Genomic DNA, 15,776 nt, shown 5'->3' on the forward strand with positions numbered 1-15,776 from the left:
ATTGTGTATTCCAACTGAATTCCATTTGCCACTGTTCTGCCCACTAGACGAGTCCATTGATATCTTCCTGCAGTCTACAGCATTCTGTTTCATTATTAACCACACGGCCAGTTTTTGTATCATCTGCAAACTTCTTAATCATACTTCCTACATTCAAATCCAAATCATTGATATATACCAGAAAAAGCAAAGGGCCCAGTACTGAGTCGGTGCAGGCTCGATGGGCCGAAATGGCCTCTATCTGCACTGTGGGGTTTCTGTGATTCTGTGAGCCCTGCGGAACCCCACTGGAAACAGCCTTCCGGTCACAAAAACACCCTTCGACCATTACCCTTTGTTTCCTGCCTCTGAGCCAATTTTGGATCCAACTTGCCACTTTGCCTTGGATCCCATGGGCTTTTACTTTCGTGACCAATCTGGCATGCGGGACCTTATCAAAAGCCTTGCTAAAATCCATATAGACTACATCAAAGGCACTACCCTCATCGACCCTCCTTGTTACCTCCTCGAAAAATTGAATTGCGTTAGTCAGACACGACCTTCCGTTAAGAAATCCATGCTGACTGTCCCTGATTAATCCGTGTCTTTCTAAATGAAGATTTCTCCTGTCCCTCAGAACTTTTTCCAATAATTTTCCCACCACCGAGGTTAGGCTGACTGGCCTGTAATTATGCGGTCTATCCCTCTCTCCCTTTTGAAAGAACGGTAGCACGTTAGCAGTCCTCCAGTGGTCGGGCACCACACCTGTAGCCAGAGAGGATTGTAAAATGATGGTGAGAGCCTGTGCTATTTGGTGTCTTACTTCTCTTAAGAGTGTGGGATAGATTTGATGCGGGCCTGGGTATTTGTCCAGTTTGAAAGATGCTACAGCCCTTAAGACTTGGTGTTTGAGCATGTTTATTTGATGTAATATTTGAATAGAAGGCAATGAAGGGTTGGGCTTGTAGTTTGTTTGTGTGGGAGGCAGAGCAGCAAGAAGAGGTGGAGGGGGGGTGGGGGGTTGCGGGAGGAGTAAAATTTGTAAATGTAAATTGAGTGTTGAATACTTGTATGAATGCGTAGAAGAGAAAAAAATGGGCGACAGCTTTAAGTAAAGAGAAAGCCAGCTAGCATATGCCTACGGCCATACTAGTCTGAATACGCCCGATCTCGTCTGATCTCGGAAGCTAAGCAGAGTCAGGCCTGGTTAGTACTTGGATGGGAGACTGCCTGGGAATACCGGGTGCAGTAGGCTTTTGCTGCCGCCACAGGCTGCTCAACGTTTTGCACACACACGCGCACACACTGCTCTTAATCAATCAACATCCTTTTTGCTGCTCTCTCTCTCTCTCTCTCTCTCTCTCTCGCTTTCCTTTGACCATTTCTTCGCTGCACATTCTCCTGCTGCTACACAAATGCAAGGGGCTCCAGACACAGGGCCGAAATAAGCAGAAGAAGAAAATAAGATAGCCAAAATACACACACTGGCGGAGGGCCACCAGGACACAGCAGCAGAGAGGAGAGACAAGGTGCATAGAAAACTCGGAGGGACAAACAGCAACAGAACAAAGAAGAATGTAGAAAGAGCAGCAGTTAAATTCAGGAAAAAAGCAAAGCCAACTAGCATGCTGTTGAAATGCATGTGTGTTAATGCGAGGAGTGTTACAAATAAGATTGACGAGTTGCAGGCGCAAGTTGCCACATGGGGTTATGCAATAGTAGCCATAACGGAGACCTGGCTTCAAAATGGGCGGAATTGGAAACTAAACAATCCTGGCTACAATGTAATAACATTTGTAGAAGTCGTGTGGGCAGATGTCACATGATCAGGCAGAATCATAGAAATTTACAGCACAGAAGGAGGCCATTCGGCCCATCTTGTCCGTGCCAGCCGACAAAGAGCAATCCACCCAAATCCCACTTTACAGCACTTGGTCCGTAGCCTTGTAGGTTACGGCAGTTCAAGTGCATATCCAAGTACTTTTTAAACGTGATGAGGGTTTCTGCCTCTACCACCCTTTCAGGCAGTGCATTCCAGACCCCCACCATTCACTGGGTGAAAAAATGTCTCCTCAAATTCCCTGTAAACCTCCTACCAATTACTTGAAATCTATTATTGACCCTTCTGCTAAGGGAAATAGGTCCTTCCTATCCACTCTATCTCGGCCCCTCATAATTTTACACACCTCAATTAGGTCTCGCCTCAGCCTCCTGTGTTCCAAAGAAAACAACCCCAGCCTATCCAATCTTTCCTCATAACTAAAATTCCCCAGCCCAGGCAACATCCTCGGAAATCTCCTCTGCACCTTCTCTAGTGCAATCGCATCCTTCTTGTAATGTGGTGACCAGAACTGCACGCGGCACTCTAGCTGCGGCCTAACTAGTGTTTTATACAGTTGAAGCATAACCTCCCCGCTCTTATATTCTACGCCTCGGCTAATAAAGGCAAGTATCCCGTATGCCTGCTTAACCACTTTATCTACCTGTCCTGCTACCTTCAGGGATCTGTGGACATGCACTCCAAGGTCCCGCTGATCCTCTGCATTTCTCAGTGTCCTACCATTTATTGTGTATTCCAACTGAATTCCATTTGCCACTGTTCTGCCCACTAGACGAGTCCATTGATATCTTCCTGCAGTCTACAGCATTCTGTTTCATTATTAACCACACGGCCAATTTTTGTATCATCTGCAAACTTCTTAATCATACTTCCTACATTCAAATCCAAATCATTGATATATACCAGAAAAAGCAAAGGGCCCAGTACTGAGTCGGTGCAGGCTCGATGGGCCGAAATGGCCTCTATCTGCACTGTGGGGTTTCTGTGATTCTGTGAGCCCTGCGGAACCCCACTGGAAACAGCCTTCCGGTCACAAAAACACCCTTCGACCATTACCCTTTGTTTCCTGCCTCTGAGCCAATTTTGGATCCAACTTGCCACTTTGCCTTGGATCCCATGGGCTTTTACTTTCGTGACCAATCTGGCATGCGGGACCTTATCAAAAGCCTTGCTAAAATCCATATAGACTACATCAAAGGCACTACCCTCATCGACCCTCCTTGTTACCTCCTCGAAAAATTGAATTGCGTTAGTCAGACACGACCTTCCGTTAAGAAATCCATGCTGACTGTCCCTGATTAATCCGTGTCTTTCTAAATGAAGATTTCTCCTGTCCCTCAGAACTTTTTCCAATAATTTTCCCACCACCGAGGTTAGGCTGACTGGCCTGTAATTATGCGGTCTATCCCTCTCTCCCTTTTGAAAGAACGGTAGCACGTTAGCAGTCCTCCAGTGGTCGGGCACCACACCTGTAGCCAGAGAGAATTGTAAAATGATGGTGAGAGCCTGTGCTATTTGGTGTCTTACTTCTCTTAAGAGTGTGGGATAGATTTGATGCGGGCCTGGGTATTTGTCCAGTTTGAAAGATGCTACAGCCCTTAAGACTTGGTGTTTGAGCATGTTTATTTGATGTAATATTTGAATAGAAGGCAATGAAGGGTTGGGCTTGTAGTTTGTTTGTGTGGGAGGCAGAGCAGCAAGAAGAGGTGGAGGGGGGGTGGGGGGTTGCGGGAGGAGTAAAATTTGTAAATGTAAATTGAGTGTTGAATACTTGTATGAATGCGTAGAAGAGAAAAAAATGGGCGACAGCTTTAAGTAAAGAGAAAGCCAGCTAGCATATGCCTACGGCCATACTAGTCTGAATGTGCCCGATCTCGTCTGATCTCGAGAAGCTAAGCAGAGTCAGGCCTGGTTAGTACTTGGATGGGAGACCGCCTGGGAATACCGGGTGCAGTAGGCTTTTGCTGCCGCCACAGGCTGCTCAACGTTTTGCCCACACACGCGCACACACTGCTCTTAATCAATCAACATCCTTTTTGCTGCTCTCTCTCTCTCTCTCTCTGTCTCTCTCTCTCGCTTTCCTTTGACCATTTCTTCGCTGCACATTCTCCTGCTGCTACACAAATGCAAGGGGCTCCAGACACAGGGCCGAAATAAGCAGAAGAAGAAAATAAGATAGCCAAAATACACACACTGGCGGAGGGCCACCAGGACACAGCAGCAGAGAGGAGAGACAAGGTGCATAGAAAACTCGGAGGGACAAACAGCAACAGAACAAAGAAGAATGTAGAAAGAGCAGCAGTTAAATTCAGGAAAAAAGCAAAGCCAACTAGCATGCTGTTGAAATGCATGTGTGTTAATGCGAGGAGTGTTACAAATAAGATTGACGAGTTGCAGGCGCAAGTTGCCACATGGGGTTATGCAATAGTAGCCATAACGGAGACCTGGCTTCAAAATGGGCGGAATTGGAAACTAAACAATCCTGGCTACAATGTAATAACATTTGTAGAAGTCGTGTGGGCAGATGTCACATGATCAGGCAGAATCATAGAAATTTACAGCACAGAAGGAGGCCATTCGGCCCATCTTGTCCGTGCCAGCCGACAAAGAGCAATCCACCCAAATCCCACTTTACAGCACTTGGTCCGTAGCCTTGTAGGTTACGGCAGTTCAAGTGCATATCCAAGTACTTTTTAAACGTGATGAGGGTTTCTGCCTCTACCACCCTTTCAGGCAGTGCATTCCAGACCCCCACCATTCACTGGGTGAAAAAATGTCTCCTCAAATTCCCTGTAAACCTCCTACCAATTACTTGAAATCTATTATTGACCCTTCTGCTAAGGGAAATAGGTCCTTCCTATCCACTCTATCTCGGCCCCTCATAATTTTACACACCTCAATTAGGTCTCGCCTCAGCCTCCTGTGTTCCAAAGAAAACAACCCCAGCCTATCCAATCTTTCCTCATAACTAAAATTCCCCAGCCCAGGCAACATCCTCGGAAATCTCCTCTGCACCTTCTCTAGTGCAATCGCATCCTTCTTGTAATGTGGTGACCAGAACTGCACGCGGCACTCTAGCTGCGGCCTAACTAGTGTTTTATACAGTTGAAGCATAACCTCCCCGCTCTTATATTCTACGCCTCGGCTAATAAAGGCAAGTATCCCGTATGCCTGCTTAACCACTTTATCTACCTGTCCTGCTACCTTCAGGGATCTGTGGACATGCACTCCAAGGTCCCGCTGATCCTCTGCATTTCTCAGTGTCCTACCATTTATTGTGTATTCCAACTGAATTCCATTTGCCACTGTTCTGCCCACTAGACGAGTCCATTGATATCTTCCTGCAGTCTACAGCATTCTGTTTCATTATTAACCACACGGCCAGTTTTTGTATCATCTGCAAACTTCTTAATCATACTTCCTACATTCAAATCCAAATCATTGATATATACCAGAAAAAGCAAAGGGCCCAGTACTGAGTCGGTGCAGGCTCGATGGGCCGAAATGGCCTCTATCTGCACTGTGGGGTTTCTGTGATTCTGTGAGCCCTGCGGAACCCCACTGGAAACAGCCTTCCGGTCACAAAAACACCCTTCGACCATTACCCTTTGTTTCCTGCCTCTGAGCCAATTTTGGATCCAACTTGCCACTTTGCCTTGGATCCCATGGGCTTTTACTTTCGTGACCAATCTGGCATGCGGGACCTTATCAAAAGCCTTGCTAAAATCCATATAGACTACATCAAAGGCACTACCCTCATCGACCCTCCTTGTTACCTCCTCGAAAAATTGAATTGCGTTAGTCAGACACGACCTTCCGTTAAGAAATCCATGCTGACTGTCCCTGATTAATCCGTGTCTTTCTAAATGAAGATTTCTCCTGTCCCTCAGAACTTTTTCCAATAATTTTCCCACCACCGAGGTTAGGCTGACTGGCCTGTAATTATGCGGTCTATCCCTCTCTCCCTTTTGAAAGAACGGTAGCACGTTAGCAGTCCTCCAGTGGTCGGGCACCACACCTGTAGCCAGAGAGGATTGTAAAATGATGGTGAGAGCCTGTGCTATTTGGTGTCTTACTTCTCTTAAGAGTGTGGGATAGATTTGATGCGGGCCTGGGTATTTGTCCAGTTTGAAAGATGCTACAGCCCTTAAGACTTGGTGTTTGAGCATGTTTATTTGATGTAATATTTGAATAGAAGGCAATGAAGGGTTGGGCTTGTAGTTTGTTTGTGTGGGAGGCAGAGCAGCAAGAAGAGGTGGAGGGGGGGTGGGGGGTTGCGGGAGGAGTAAAATTTGTAAATGTAAATTGAGTGTTGAATACTTGTATGAATGCGTAGAAGAGAAAAAAATGGGCGACAGCTTTAAGTAAAGAGAAAGCCAGCTAGCATATGCCTACGGCCATACTAGTCTGAATGCGCCCGATCTCGTCTGATCTCGGAAGCTAAGCAGAGTCAGGCCTGGTTAGTACTTGGATGGGAGACTGCCTGGGAATACCGGGTGCAGTAGGCTTTTGCTGCCGCCACAGGCTGCTCAACGTTTTGCACACACACGCGCACACACTGCTCTTAATCAATCAACATCCTTTTTGCTGCTCTCTCTCTCTCTCTCTCTCTCTCTGTCTCTCTCTCTCGCTTTCCTTTGACCATTTCTTCGCTGCACATTCTCCTGCTGCTACACAAATGCAAGGGGCTCCAGACACAGGGCCGAAATAAGCAGAAGAAGAAAATAAGATAGCCAAAATACACACACTGGCGGAGGGCCACCAGGACACAGCAGCAGAGAGGAGAGACAAGGTGCATAGAAAACTCGGAGGGACAAACAGCAACAGAACAAAGAAGAATGTAGAAGGAGCAGCAGTTAAATTCAGGAAAAAAGCAAAGCCAACTAGCATGCTGTTGAAATGCATGTGTGTTAATGCGAGGAGCGTTACAAATAAGATTGACGAGTTGCAGGCGCAAGTTGCCACATGGGGTTATGCAATAGTAGCTATAACGGAGACCTGGCTTCAAAATGGGCGGAATTGGAAACTAAACAATCCTGGCTACAATGTAATAACATTTGTAGAAGTCGTGTGGGCAGATGTCACATGATCAGGCAGAATCATAGAAATTTACAGCACAGAAGGAGGCCATTCGGCCCATCTTGTCCGTGCCAGCCGACAAAGAGCAATCCACCCAAATCCCACTTTACAGCACTTGGTCCGTAGCCTTGTAGGTTACGGCAGTTCAAGTGCATATCCAAGTACTTTTTAAACGTGATGAGGGTTTCTGCCTCTACCACCCTTTCAGGCAGTGCATTCCAGACCCCCACCATTCACTGGGTGAAAAAATGTCTCCTCAAATTCCCTGTAAACCTCCTACCAATTACTTGAAATCTATTATTGACCCTTCTGCTAAGGGAAATAGGTCCTTCCTATCCACTCTATCTCGGCCCCTCATAATTTTACACACCTCAATTAGGTCTCGCCTCAGCCTCCTGTGTTCCAAAGAAAACAACCCCAGCCTATCCAATCTTTCCTCATAACTAAAATTCCCCAGCCCAGGCAACATCCTCGGAAATCTCCTCTGCACCTTCTCTAGTGCAATCGCATCCTTCTTGTAATGTGGTGACCAGAACTGCACGCGGCACTCTAGCTGCGGCCTAACTAGTGTTTTATACAGTTGAAGCATAACCTCCCCGCTCTTATATTCTACGCCTCGGCTAATAAAGGCAAGTATCCCGTATGCCTGCTTAACCACTTTATCTACCTGTCCTGCTACCTTCAGGGATCTGTGGACATGCACTCCAAGGTCCCGCTGATCCTCTGCATTTCTCAGTGTCCTACCATTTATTGTGTATTCCAACTGAATTCCATTTGCCACTGTTCTGCCCACTAGACGAGTCCATTGATATCTTCCTGCAGTCTACAGCATTCTGTTTCATTATTAACCACACGGCCAATTTTTGTATCATCTGCAAACTTCTTAATCATACTTCCTACATTCAAATCCAAATCATTGATATATACCAGAAAAAGCAAAGGGCCCAGTACTGAGTCGGTGCAGGCTCGATGGGCCGAAATGGCCTCTATCTGCACTGTGGGGTTTCTGTGATTCTGTGAGCCCTGCGGAACCCCACTGGAAACAGCCTTCCGGTCACAAAAACACCCTTCGACCATTACCCTTTGTTTCCTGCCTCTGAGCCAATTTTGGATCCAACTTGCCACTTTGCCTTGGATCCCATGGGCTTTTACTTTCGTGACCAATCTGGCATGCGGGACCTTATCAAAAGCCTTGCTAAAATCCATATAGACTACATCAAAGGCACTACCCTCATCGACCCTCCTTGTTACCTCCTCGAAAAATTGAATTGCGTTAGTCAGACACGACCTTCCGTTAAGAAATCCATGCTGACTGTCCCTGATTAATCCGTGTCTTTCTAAATGAAGATTTCTCCTGTCCCTCAGAACTTTTTCCAATAATTTTCCCACCACCGAGGTTAGGCTGACTGGCCTGTAATTATGCGGTCTATCCCTCTCTCCCTTTTGAAAGAACGGTAGCACGTTAGCAGTCCTCCAGTGGTCGGGCACCACACCTGTAGCCAGAGAGGATTGTAAAATGATGGTGAGAGCCTGTGCTATTTGGTGTCTTACTTCTCTTAAGAGTGTGGGATAGATTTGATGCGGGCCTGGGTATTTGTCCAGTTTGAAAGATGCTACAGCCCTTAAGACTTGGTGTTTGAGCATGTTTATTTGATGTAATATTTGAATAGAAGGCAATGAAGGGTTGGGCTTGTAGTTTGTTTGTGTGGGAGGCAGAGCAGCAAGAAGAGGTGGAGGGGGGGTGGGGGGTTGCGGGAGGAGTAAAATTTGTAAATGTAAATTGAGTGTTGAATACTTGTATGAATGCGTAGAAGAGAAAAAAATGGGCGACAGCTTTAAGTAAAGAGAAAGCCAGCTAGCATATGCCTACGGCCATACTAGTCTGAATGTGCCCGATCTCGTCTGATCTCGGAAGCTAAGCAGAGTCAGGCCTGGTTAGTACTTGGATGGGAGACCGCCTGGGAATACCGGGTGCAGTAGGCTTTTGCTGCCGCCACAGGCTGCTCAACGTTTTGCACACACACGCGCACACACTGCTCTTAATCAATCAACATCCTTTTTGCTGCTCTCTCTCTCTCTCTCTCTGTCTCTCTCTCTCGCTTTCCTTTGACCATTTCTTCGCTGCACATTCTCCTGCTGCTACACAAATGCAAGGGGCTCCAGACACAGGGCCGAAATAAGCAGAAGAAGAAAATAAGATAGCCAAAATACACACACTGGCGGAGGGCCACCAGGACACAGCAGCAGAGAGGAGAGACAAGGTGCATAGAAAACTCGGAGGGACAAACAGCAACAGAACAAAGAAGAATGTAGAAAGAGCAGCAGTTAAATTCAGGAAAAAAGCAAAGCCAACTAGCATGCTGTTGAAATGCATGTGTGTTAATGCGAGGAGTGTTACAAATAAGATTGACGATTTGCAGGCGCAAGTTGCCACATGGGGTTATGCAATAGTAGCCATAACGGAGACCTGGCTTCAAAATGGGTGGAATTGGAAACTAAACAATCCTGGCTACAATGTAATAACATTTGTAGAAGTCGTGTGGGCAGATGTCACATGATCAGGCAGAATCATAGAAATTTACAGCACAGAAGGAGGCCATTCGGCCCATCTTGTCCGTGCCAGCCGACAAAGAGCAATCCACCCAAATCCCACTTTACAGCACTTGGTCCGTAGCCTTGTAGGTTACGGCAGTTCAAGTGCATATCCAAGTACTTTTTAAACGTGATGAGGGTTTCTGCCTCTACCACCCTTTCAGGCAGTGCATTCCAGACCCCCACCATTCACTGGGTGAAAAAATGTCTCCTCAAATTCCCTGTAAACCTCCTACCAATTACTTGAAATCTATTATTGACCCTTCTGCTAAGGGAAATAGGTCCTTCCTATCCACTCTATCTCGGCCCCTCATAATTTTACACACCTCAATTAGGTCTCGCCTCAGCCTCCTGTGTTCCAAAGAAAACAACCCCAGCCTATCCAATCTTTCCTCATAACTAAAATTCCCCAGCCCAGGCAACATCCTCGGAAATCTCCTCTGCACCTTCTCTAGTGCAATCGCATCCTTCTTGTAATGTGGTGACCAGAACTGCACGCGGCACTCTAGCTGCGGCCTAACTAGTGTTTTATACAGTTGAAGCATAACCTCCCCGCTCTTATATTCTACGCCTCGGCTAATAAAGGCAAGTATCCCGTATGCCTGCTTAACCACTTTATCTACCTGTCCTGCTACCTTCAGGGATCTGTGGACATGCACTCCAAGGTCCCGCTGATCCTCTGCATTTCTCAGTGTCCTACCATTTATTGTGTATTCCAACTGAATTCCATTTGCCACTGTTCTGCCCACTAGACGAGTCCATTGATATCTTCCTGCAGTCTACAGCATTCTGTTTCATTATTAACCACACGGCCAATTTTTGTATCATCTGCAAACTTCTTAATCATACTTCCTACATTCAAATCCAAATCATTGATATATACCAGAAAAAGCAAAGGGCCCAGTACTGAGTCGGTGCAGGCTCGATGGGCCGAAATGGCCTCTATCTGCACTGTGGGGTTTCTGTGATTCTGTGAGCCCTGCGGAACCCCACTGGAAACAGCCTTCCGGTCACAAAAACACCCTTCGACCATTACCCTTTGTTTCCTGCCTCTGAGCCAATTTTGGATCCAACTTGCCACTTTGCCTTGGATCCCATGGGCTTTTACTTTCGTGACCAATCTGGCATGCGGGACCTTATCAAAAGCCTTGCTAAAATCCATATAGACTACATCAAAGGCACTACCCTCATCGACCCTCCTTGTTACCTCCTCGAAAAATTGAATTGCGTTAGTCAGACACGACCTTCCGTTAAGAAATCCATGCTGACTGTCCCTGATTAATCCGTGTCTTTCTAAATGAAGATTTCTCCTGTCCCTCAGAACTTTTTCCAATAATTTTCCCACCACCGAGGTTAGGCTGACTGGCCTGTAATTATGCGGTCTATCCCTCTCTCCCTTTTGAAAGAACGGTAGCACGTTAGCAGTCCTCCAGTGGTCGGGCACCACACCTGTAGCCAGAGAGGATTGTAAAATGATGGTGAGAGCCTGTGCTATTTGGTGTCTTACTTCTCTTAAGAGTGTGGGATAGATTTGATGCGGGCCTGGGTATTTGTCCAGTTTGAAAGATACTACAGCCCTTAAGACTTGGTGTTTGAGCATGTTTATTTGATGTAATATTTGAATAGAAGGCAATGAAGGGTTGGGCTTGTAGTTTGTTTGTGTGGGAGGCAGAGCAGCAAGAAGAGGTGGAGGGGGGGTGGGGGGTTGCGGGAGGAGTAAAATTTGTAAATGTAAATTGAGTGTTGAATACTTGTATGAATGCGTAGAAGAGAAAAAAATGGGCGACAGCTTTAAGTAAAGAGAAAGCCAGCTAGCATATGCCTACGGCCATACTAGTCTGAATGCGCCCGATCTCGTCTGATCTCGGAAGCTAAGCAGAGTCAGGCCTGGTTAGTACTTGGATGGGAGACTGCCTGGGAATACCGGGTGCAGTAGGCTTTTGCTGCCGCCACAGGCTGCTCAACGTTTTGCACACACACGCGCACACACTGCTCTTAATCAATCAACATCCTTTTTGCTGCTCTCTCTCTCTCTCTCTCTCTCTCTGTCTCTCTCTCTCGCTTTCCTTTGACCATTTCTTCGCTGCACATTCTCCTGCTGCTACACAAATGCAAGGGGCTCCAGACACAGGGCCGAAATAAGCAGAAGAAGAAAATAAGATAGCCAAAATACACACACTGGCGGAGGGCCACCAGGACACAGCAGCAGAGAGGAGAGACAAGGTGCATAGAAAACTCGGAGGGACAAACAGCAACAGAACAAAGAAGAATGTAGAAAGAGCAGCAGTTAAATTCAGGAAAAAAGCAAAGCCAACTAGCATGCTGTTGAAATGCATGTGTGTTAATGCGAGGAGTGTTACAAATAAGATTGACGAGTTGCAGGCGCAAGTTGCCACATGGGGTTATGCAATAGTAGCTATAACGGAGACCTGGCTTCAAAATGGGCGGAATTGGAAACTAAACAATCCTGGCTACAATGTAATAACATTTGTAGAAGTCGTGTGGGCAGATGTCACATGATCAGGCAGAATCATAGAAATTTACAGCACAGAAGGAGGCCATTCGGCCCATCTTGTCCGTGCCAGCCGACAAAGAGCAATCCACCCAAATCCCACTTTACAGCACTTGGTCCGTAGCCTTGTAGGTTACGGCAGTTCAAGTGCATATCCAAGTACTTTTTAAACGTGATGAGGGTTTCTGCCTCTACCACCCTTTCAGGCAGTGCATTCCAGACCCCCACCATTCACTGGGTGAAAAAATGTCTCCTCAAATTCCCTGTAAACCTCCTACCAATTACTTGAAATCTATTATTGACCCTTCTGCTAAGGGAAATAGGTCCTTCCTATCCACTCTATCTCGGCCCCTCATAATTTTACACACCTCAATTAGGTCTCGCCTCAGCCTCCTGTGTTCCAAAGAAAACAACCCCAGCCTATCCAATCTTTCCTCATAACTAAAATTCCCCAGCCCAGGCAACATCCTCGGAAATCTCCTCTGCACCTTCTCTAGTGCAATCGCATCCTTCTTGTAATGTGGTGACCAGAACTGCACGCGGCACTCTAGCTGCGGCCTAACTAGTGTTTTATACAGTTGAAGCATAACCTCCCCGCTCTTATATTCTACGCCTCGGCTAATAAAGGCAAGTATCCCGTATGCCTGCTTAACCACTTTATCTACCTGTCCTGCTACCTTCAGGGATCTGTGGACATGCACTCCAAGGTCCCGCTGATCCTCTGCATTTCTCAGTGTCCTACCATTTATTGTGTATTCCAACTGAATTCCATTTGCCACTGTTCTGCCCACTAGACGAGTCCATTGATATCTTCCTGCAGTCTACAGCATTCTGTTTCATTATTAACCACACGGCCAATTTTTGTATCATCTGCAAACTTCTTAATCATACTTCCTACATTCAAATCCAAATCATTGATATATACCAGAAAAAGCAAAGGGCCCAGTACTGAGTCGGTGCAGGCTCGATGGGCCGAAATGGCCTCTATCTGCACTGTGGGGTTTCTGTGATTCTGTGAGCCCTGCGGAACCCCACTGGAAACAGCCTTCCGGTCACAAAAACACCCTTCGACCATTACCCTTTGTTTCCTGCCTCTGAGCCAATTTTGGATCCAACTTGCCACTTTGCCTTGGATCCCATGGGCTTTTACTTTCGTGACCAATCTGGCATGCGGGACCTTATCAAAAGCCTTGCTAAAATCCATATAGACTACATCAAAGGCACTACCCTCATCGACCCTCCTTGTTACCTCCTCGAAAAATTGAATTGCGTTAGTCAGACACGACCTTCCGTTAAGAAATCCATGCTGACTGTCCCTGATTAATCCGTGTCTTTCTAAATGAAGATTTCTCCTGTCCCTCAGAACTTTTTCCAATAATTTTCCCACCACCGAGGTTAGGCTGACTGGCCTGTAATTATGCGGTCTATCCCTCTCTCCCTTTTGAAAGAACGGTAGCACGTTAGCAGTCCTCCAGTGGTCGGGCACCACACCTGTAGCCAGAGAGGATTGTAAAATGATGGTGAGAGCCTGTGCTATTTGGTGTCTTACTTCTCTTAAGAGTGTGGGATAGATTTGATGCGGGCCTGGGTATTTGTCCAGTTTGAAAGATGCTACAGCCCTTAAGACTTGGTGTTTGAGCATGTTTATTTGATGTAATATTTGAATAGAAGGCAATGAAGGGTTGGGCTTGTAGTTTGTTTGTGTGGGAGGCAGAGCAGCAAGAAGAGGTGGAGGGGGGGTGGGGGGTTGCGGGAGGAGTAAAATTTGTAAATGTAAATTGAGTGTTGAATACTTGTATGAATGCGTAGAAGAGAAAAAAATGGGCGACAGCTTTAAGTAAAGAGAAAGCCAGCTAGCATATGCCTACGGCCATACTAGTCTGAATGCGCCCGATCTCGTCTGATCTCGGAAGCTAAGCAGAGTCAGGCCTGGTTAGTACTTGGATGGGAGACTGCCTGGGAATACCGGGTGCAGTAGGCTTTTGCTGCCGCCACAGGCTGCTCAACGTTTTGCACACACACGCGCACACACTGCTCTTAATCAATCAACATCCTTTTTGCTGCTCTCTCTCTCTCTCTCTCTCTCTCTGTCTCTCTCTCTCGCTTTCCTTTGACCATTTCTTCGCTGCACATTCTCCTGCTGCTACACAAATGCAAGGGGCTCCAGACACAGGGCCGAAATAAGCAGAAGAAGAAAATAAGATAGCCAAAATACACACACTGGCGGAGGGCCACCAGGACACAGCAGCAGAGAGGAGAGACAAGGTGCATAGAAAACTCGGAGGGACAAACAGCAACAGAACAAAGAAGAATGTAGAAAGAGCAGCAGTTAAATTCAGGAAAAAAGCAAAGCCAACTAGCATGCTGTTGAAATGCATGTGTGTTAATGCGAGGAGTGTTACAAATAAGATTGACGAGTTGCAGGCGCAAGTTGCCACATGGGGTTATGCAATAGTAGCTATAACGGAGACCTGGCTTCAAAATGGGCGGAATTGGAAACTAAACAATCCTGGCTACAATGTAATAACATTTGTAGAAGTCGTGTGGGCAGATGTCACATGATCAGGCAGAATCATAGAAATTTACAGCACAGAAGGAGGCCATTCGGCCCATCTTGTCCGTGCCAGCCGACAAAGAGCAATCCACCCAAATCCCACTTTACAGCACTTGGTCCGTAGCCTTGTAGGTTACGGCAGTTCAAGTGCATATCCAAGTACTTTTTAAACGTGATGAGGGTTTCTGCCTCTACCACCCTTTCAGGCAGTGCATTCCAGACCCCCACCATTCACTGGGTGAAAAAATGTCTCCTCAAATTCCCTGTAAACCTCCTACCAATTACTTGAAATCTATTATTGACCCTTCTGCTAAGGGAAATAGGTCCTTCCTATCCACTCTATCTCGGCCCCTCATAATTTTACACACCTCAATTAGGTCTCGCCTCAGCCTCCTGTGTTCCAAAGAAAACAACCCCAGCCTATCCAATCTTTCCTCATAACTAAAATTCCCCAGCCCAGGCAACATCCTCGGAAATCTCCTCTGCACCTTCTCTAGTGCAATCGCATCCTTCTTGTAATGTGGTGACCAGAACTGCACGCGGCACTCTAGCTGCGGCCTAACTAGTGTTTTATACAGTTGAAGCATAACCTCCCCGCTCTTATATTCTACGCCTCGGCTAATAAAGGCAAGTATCCCGTATGCCTGCTTAACCACTTTATCTACCTGTCCTGCTACCTTCAGGGATCTGTGGACATGCACTCCAAGGTCCCGCTGATCCTCTGCATTTCTCAGTGTCCTACCATTTATTGTGTATTCCAACTGAATTCCATTTGCCACTGTTCTGCCCACTAGACGAGTCCATTGATATCTTCCTGCAGTCTACAGCATTCTGTTTCATTATTAACCACACGGCCAATTTTTGTATCATCTGCAAACTTCTTAATCATACTTCCTACATTCAAATCCAAATCATTGATATATACCAGAAAAAGCAAAGGGCCCAGTACTGAGTCGGTGCAGGCTCGATGGGCCGAAATGGCCTCTATCTGCACTGTGGGGTTTCTGTGATTCTGTGAGCCCTGCGGAACCCCACTGGAAACAGCCTTCCGGTCACAAAAACACCCTTCGACCATTACCCTTTGTTTCCTGCCTCTGAGCCAATTTTGGATCCAACTTGCCACTTTGCCTTGGATCCCATGGGCTTTTACTTTCGTGACCAATCTGGCATGCGGGACCTTATCAAAAGCCTTGCTAAAATCCATATAGACTACATCAAAG

General features: G+C 46.5%; 5 non-coding genes and 1 pseudogene across 5 annotated transcripts; all 6 read left to right on the plus strand.

Moving 5' to 3' along the window:
- The first annotated feature begins 1,115 nt into the window (after window positions 1–1,115).
- On the plus strand, window positions 1,116–1,234 carry LOC147082972 (5S ribosomal RNA). Its single transcript, XR_015076191.1, has one exon. It is a non-coding gene; the product is annotated as a 5S ribosomal RNA (ribosomal RNA).
- Window positions 1,235–3,659: 2,425 nt separating this feature from the next.
- Window positions 3,660–3,779, plus strand: LOC147082973 (5S ribosomal RNA; annotated as a pseudogene).
- A 2,429-nt stretch (window positions 3,780–6,208) lies between these two features.
- LOC147082974 (5S ribosomal RNA) lies at window positions 6,209–6,327 on the plus strand. Its single transcript, XR_015076135.1, has one exon. It is a non-coding gene; the product is annotated as a 5S ribosomal RNA (ribosomal RNA).
- Window positions 6,328–8,762: 2,435 nt separating this feature from the next.
- On the plus strand, window positions 8,763–8,881 carry LOC147082975 (5S ribosomal RNA). The gene has a single exon (XR_015076107.1). It is a non-coding gene; the product is annotated as a 5S ribosomal RNA (ribosomal RNA).
- Window positions 8,882–11,310: 2,429 nt separating this feature from the next.
- Window positions 11,311–11,429, plus strand: LOC147082976 (5S ribosomal RNA). Its single transcript, XR_015076136.1, has one exon. It is a non-coding gene; the product is annotated as a 5S ribosomal RNA (ribosomal RNA).
- A 2,435-nt stretch (window positions 11,430–13,864) lies between these two features.
- LOC147082977 (5S ribosomal RNA) lies at window positions 13,865–13,983 on the plus strand. The gene has a single exon (XR_015076137.1). It is a non-coding gene; the product is annotated as a 5S ribosomal RNA (ribosomal RNA).
- The last annotated feature ends 1,793 nt before the right edge of the window (window positions 13,984–15,776 follow it).

The sequence above is a fragment of the Somniosus microcephalus genome, unplaced genomic scaffold, assembly GCF_052327205.1.
Source record: "Somniosus microcephalus isolate GS21.2 unplaced genomic scaffold, FLI_Smic_1.0 scaffold110, whole genome shotgun sequence".
Taxonomy (NCBI): domain Eukaryota; kingdom Metazoa; phylum Chordata; class Chondrichthyes; order Squaliformes; family Somniosidae; genus Somniosus; species Somniosus microcephalus.